The sequence below is a fragment of the Octopus bimaculoides genome, chromosome 18 (genome assembly GCF_046866305.1).
Source record: "Octopus bimaculoides isolate indiv1 chromosome 18, ASM4686630v1, whole genome shotgun sequence".
Lineage (NCBI taxonomy): Eukaryota > Metazoa > Mollusca > Cephalopoda > Octopoda > Octopodidae > Octopus > Octopus bimaculoides.
The window spans coordinates 12,983,510-12,989,626 of NC_142945.1; positions in this window are offsets into that span (position 1 = coordinate 12,983,510).

Here is a 6,117-nt window from a genome sequence, read left to right on the forward strand (position 1 = left end):
TAGTAGTTGCTATATATATATATATATATATATATATATATATATATATATATATATATATATATACATATATATATATATATATATATATATATATATATATATATATATATATATATATATATATATATATATATATATATATATATATATATATATATATATATATATATATATATATATATATATATATATATATATATTCAATATCAATATATTATAAATTAACTACCAACATATGTTATATCTATTCCTGAAGATGTGTAAAGAAATTTTGATTTATTAAGTCTCTTAATGAATTCTTTATGCTGAAATATATATTGAAGAAGATAAATATGTTCATTTGAATATATACGTTTTTGCGTCGTAACTCCTTTATTATTATTTATATATATATATATATATATATACCCCTAAATGTTTTCTTTTCTTGTGACTATGAATTGACATAAACGCAAGTCATCATTGATCGATCAGAATCAGAACTGATCAAAGGCATCCCGACGGTGATCAACTCGTTCTCTTCTTTTCTTCAGTACAGTATTTGTTTGATGTTTCTTCTGACGTTCGAAAAACTGTTCTGTGACTTTTAAGAAGGTGAAGGACTGTTGTGTAACCACAGGTAAACCATCATTGAGTAGACCCACTGTATTATTTGCAGTTATGTAACATTGTGTAGGCCGTGGGTTTAACGATTACAGCCAAAGGCAGCTGTTATTTCTGTTGGCACGCTGGTGGTTGTGTGCTCATGAAGTTAATTGTTGAAAGTGGTTATTTTGAATTAAAGATGATAGTTTAAAATGTGAAAGCTGCATTACTGACGTGTGTTACTTGATTAAAGAGATGTTCAGTACATACTTTCGTAATACAAATACGGTTGTGAAAATGAGATGTATTGCTTTGAGTTCAAAATTTGAACTTGAATTTATTTTTAAAGGTACAACAGCTACAACATTTTATGCTGTTGAGAACAACAATGGAGAAAGAAAAAAAAACAGCAAAATATCAAATTGTAAACAGTCTCTAAGGAGAAAGCAGGTTCGCTGTTTGGAACTGTAAAAAAAAATTGACTGACTGAGTGGATGACAAGAGAAAATATGGTTATTTCGTAAGAACACGGTTCTGTTCACAAATTATTAATATTCGACTTATTATCGATTTAATTGTAATGTTTACTGAAGAGAATAATGAATTGAGAAGACAAAGATTTCATCTTTACAAGCAAAGAAAATTGTTACAAGATAAGAAATATAGTTAGTTATTCATTCGTTTAAATTATTTTTCAAATGGGTGGGACCAGAGATTCTTTGGAAGGCACTTTAGCTCTATATCAGATCGTGCAGTTTCATTGCTTTATAGCAAAATTATGGAAGTAGCATGAACTGAACCAAGTTAGAAACCTGGATGAGATGTCCATGTCTCTGACATTCGAGGAACAAAATCCAGATAGAATAGGAAATATGAAAAACTATGTTAGAATATGATATGAAAGAAAACATTTTACTGAAGTTTTGTGTTGTCTACTTGATGGAACTAAAGAAAATCTCGAGGTTATTTTAAAAGAATAACTAACCCAAATAGTTTTAAAATGTTCCTTCTAGAGTTATTCAATGGCTGAGTAGATGGTGAAGAAGAAAAGTGAACGCTGGTGGGAACTCGAGGAGGAGAAAAGTTTGTCAGTATTATACTGATATGTTAAACTACAACATGGGTGTGGGGCTCGATAGATAACATAGTTGTTAGGATTTTATCAGCACGTAGAACAGACACGACACTCAGACAGATTACAGAGGTCGTACACATAATTAAAGAATAGACCGAGTCAAAAACGAAAGCTTTCTGAAAAATATTCAGTACTTCTATTCATCCATCTCTATAAAGGTAGATAGATAGATACACACATAGATAGATAGATAGATAGATAGATAGATAGATAGATAGATAGATAGATAGATAGATAGATAGATAGAAGTTGTTTGATCTTACGATGATCCCTCAATTTTAGATTTTTGTACCTGCGATTAAAACACGTACATACCCACAAGCGCACACATACGCACGCATGCATGCATACACACGCACGCACGCACACACACACATACACACTCACGCATACGGATATATTGCCACTCTCAAAAGTTCATTATTCAGTTCGCTTGTCATATTTTCAAAAAAAAAACATAAATAAATAAATAAAAGGTTCCAAAATGTTAATTTTTAATTTCCTGTTTTAATTATAAAATTATCTTTTTTGTGTAACATCACTCCACACATGAAAACAGTTTTTCTTTCTTTCAACTTTAGAATCCCACTTGTCCAAATTCTTGTTTTCCATTAAACCTCTTCTTTTCTTTCCTTTTTTTCCCCATATGTTTCATCGTCGTCAACCTACCAATTTGTTGTTTTCATTTTCGTGTTACATTCGCAAAAAATTTCATTGATGATAGTGATTTAGTATCTGTCACTGTTGCCGTTGCGATTCTTCGATTTTATTTTTCAATTTTTCTTTAGCCACAAATTTTCAGCTATCTCAGCTGAACATTAGTTGTTATTTCAGTGGATGTCTTCTACTATAAACCCCTGGTGGATTAAAAAAAAAAATCTGAAAAAACGTCGAAGCATAAAAATAAACTCAAGGACGTCACTATAACAAAACCACATCCTAATTGCAATCCAAAGTACCTTCTTCCTTCACATAATGATTCAAACAGTTATATCTTCAGACGCTTATTAACAAGAGTGAAAGTAGAGTTATTAGCCCAAATATCGTTACATGGTTGTTTGAAATTTAGAGGCATCCATGAAATACACAATTCCTATTCAAACCTCTCATTTTACTGAAGCTTTTATATCGAGACTGATAGAGAATAATCTGTAAGCCACAATTGACATGTGAAGGACTAAGGATCCTGTACCTTTTGAATGTAGAAAGCAGTGTTCTAAAAACGATACAGATCGAGGAAATCCTGAAAACCTTTCCAGATACCAAATGCAGACATATATATATATATTATATTATATTATATTATATTATATTATATATATACATACGTATACGAGCACACGCACGCACATACGCACACACGCACATACAAAGAAAAAATGAAAATAAAATGTCAATGTTTTGTCAACATCGAGAAATATCGAGAACTCAGATACGATAAATTCCAGCAGAATCAGCACGACACGTGCTGAAATGATTTCGTGGTTAGGGAACTTTCTATATATTTCTATGTACAATATAATTTTTACACAACTAGTCGACTAGTGAATAGATTCTCAATTGTTATGTCAACTTCAATATTGACTTTTGTTTCCCTACACAAAAGTTTTATTTAAAAACATGCAAATACACATATTCTGTTTAATCTTAATTGATTCATCACAAAAATGACTCTTTTTCTTTCCTTCTTTTCATTTTAGAAATAAAATTCAAAACTACATGTGACCGGTATTATTATTATTATTATTGTTCAGTAGTTTTATTTTTATAACGTGCTTTCACTTCACTACCGAGCGCAGCTCTGTGCGCCTTGGGTATGTGCTGTGGTTTGCTGTGGTGCTCTTATGTTTACTGTATTGAAAGTGTTTTGCGTAGAACGTGTGCAGTACCCAGTAGTGCAATTTTCTGTATGTTATATATATTTGTAAGTCCTGGTATTTTTGTTATGTATTTGTCTGAATATTTTTTTATTATACCTAAGGCACCTACTATGATAGGAATTGTTTCTGTTTTTAGATTCCACATTCGAGTTATCTCTATTTAGTTCTTCGGTTATTTTCATTTTCATAGTATCGTAATTATTAGGTTTCCCTTCGTTATTTCCAGGCTTTATATTTGTTTTGCCTTCCTTTTCATTCATATGTTTGTCTGTGGTGTTCTGGATTGGTGCTTTTTGTACACTATTATACATCTCTACGGTCTGGGTTTTTTGTTTTTTGTTTACTTCGTTTTTGCCGGAAATGTTACGTTTGTCCTCGTGTTTTGCTATCTCAGTGTTTATATTATTATTTGGCATTGCTGTGTGACTACTATCTAGATTTTCCTGATGTATTTTTTCTTTCAATTGTTCTATTTCTATTTCTGATATTTTTTTTTGCTCTTAGAATATATCTTCTTATGTTAGCTAGTTTGTTAGGGTTCATTGTTTTATCGAGGTCTATATTTACATTATTTTTCTTCCATGTTTTATATGTATGTGTTGTTGCGTTTTCGTTTTTTGGGTAGAATACTGCTGTGAAATAGGCGTGTAGGATCGAAATGTGTTCCTCACGTGTCCATTTATGCCGTTTTGGTTTTGTTTGCGGGACATGAGGAACAACGTCCGGCCCTTTATTTTGACGGTCATCGTTTTCGTAGGGTACCGGTTCATTTAGTTCTGTTGTCAGATTGTTTTGCACGTTCATATCTTCGTACTTTTTTCGTAACAAGCTTACAGTACGTACTTCTCGGTTGTTATTCTTGGGTGAAATAATACCGGTGTTATTTAATATGTTTGTAATTTTTTTGTACATGGTGTCTTGGGGTTCGAAGATGGTCTGATTTTGATGTAACACGTGTGTTTACGATCGCTGTGCGGGTAGTGGAGGTATCAAGTTAAAATACATCATTATATTTGGAAAAATAGAGATAAATTTCAATGAGTATTACTTACTCGGATATAGTCCAACCCTTTGTCAGCTATTTTTTGTATATGGTGTTTGGGTTTGGAGATGGTATGTATTTTGATGTAACACGTGTGTTTACGATCGCTGTGCGGGTAGTGGAGGTATCAAGTTAAAATACATCATTATATTTGGAAAAATAGGAATAAATTTCAATGAGTATTACTTACTCGGGTATAGTCCAACCCTTTGTCAGCTATTTTTTGGCTCCATGCGATGTCTTTATTTCCGATGTTTTTGGATAAGTTTCGGAGCAGTGATTTATCGTACTCACATGTTCTGTTAAACTTCCCCGGTGTTCTGTTAAACTTCCCCGGTGTTCTGTTTGTTAAACTTCCCCGGTTATTATTATTATTTTATGTTTGACTTTTGCTTTGCATTTGTACAAGTTGGATCCAAGTCTCACCCAGAGACCTCAAGAGACAACAAGTTAGAAGTTCATGTAGGTGTTATGCCTAGGGTATCTGCCTTTACGTTCTGAGTGCAAATTCCACCGAGGCAAATCTGTAGTATTGAGCAGAATATTTGCTGTAGCCCATCTTTTATACCAAGACAAAACAATGTACATGATAACACTTCCAATCAGTTAAGATGAGAAGCCATGAGAGCCACTGCCTGGTGCTGTATTAGGGCAAAATATCATCATCATCATCATCATCATTCTTCTTCTTCTTCTTCTTCTTCTTCTTCTTCTTCTTCTTCTTCTTCTTCTTATTATTATTATTATTATTATTATTATTATTATTATTATTATTATTATTATTATTATTATTATTATTATTATTATTATTATTATCATTATTATCATATTTTAAAAGGGTTAACCTAAGTCTTCACAAAGGTAAATAGACAATACGAAGAGCGCAATGCGATTGCAATGAATCTTTTTTTTTTTTTTTTTTTTTTTTGGTTGAACGATATTTCGGCAGCCCGCGTGTCTTTGTCGCGTTCAAAATGAAAAGAGATAAAAATTCAAAATTATTGAAATTCAAATCCAAAATATGAACGAGTGCAACCAACGTCCTCGCGTTTGTGGAATGACATCGCCAGTCTTTAAATTTCAAGTTTACAACTGTCAAAAAGAAAAGGAATGAAAAAAAAAAAGAAAAAAAGAAAAGGAAAGAAAAAAGAATATTTAATCAAGCAGTTTTGTGTCAATATGATAAATGTAGGATGACGTGTGCTTGCAAAATAACTCATTATTTTGCCTCCAGAAAACTTAACGCTAGTTTTTGAATTAAAAAAAAAACATGTACCTCCAGCGCCGCTCCGATCATCCACATCATATAATTCGCTCAAATCCCAAATCCCAATTTTTGAGGATATAACGGATTTGTATTGACATAGGGGATTAGTGGTAACATACAAATGCTTTTGTACACCATTATGTCAAACGCGGTTACAGTGAATCACGATTAAAGGAAATAGTAAATGACTTAGCTCAGATTAGCA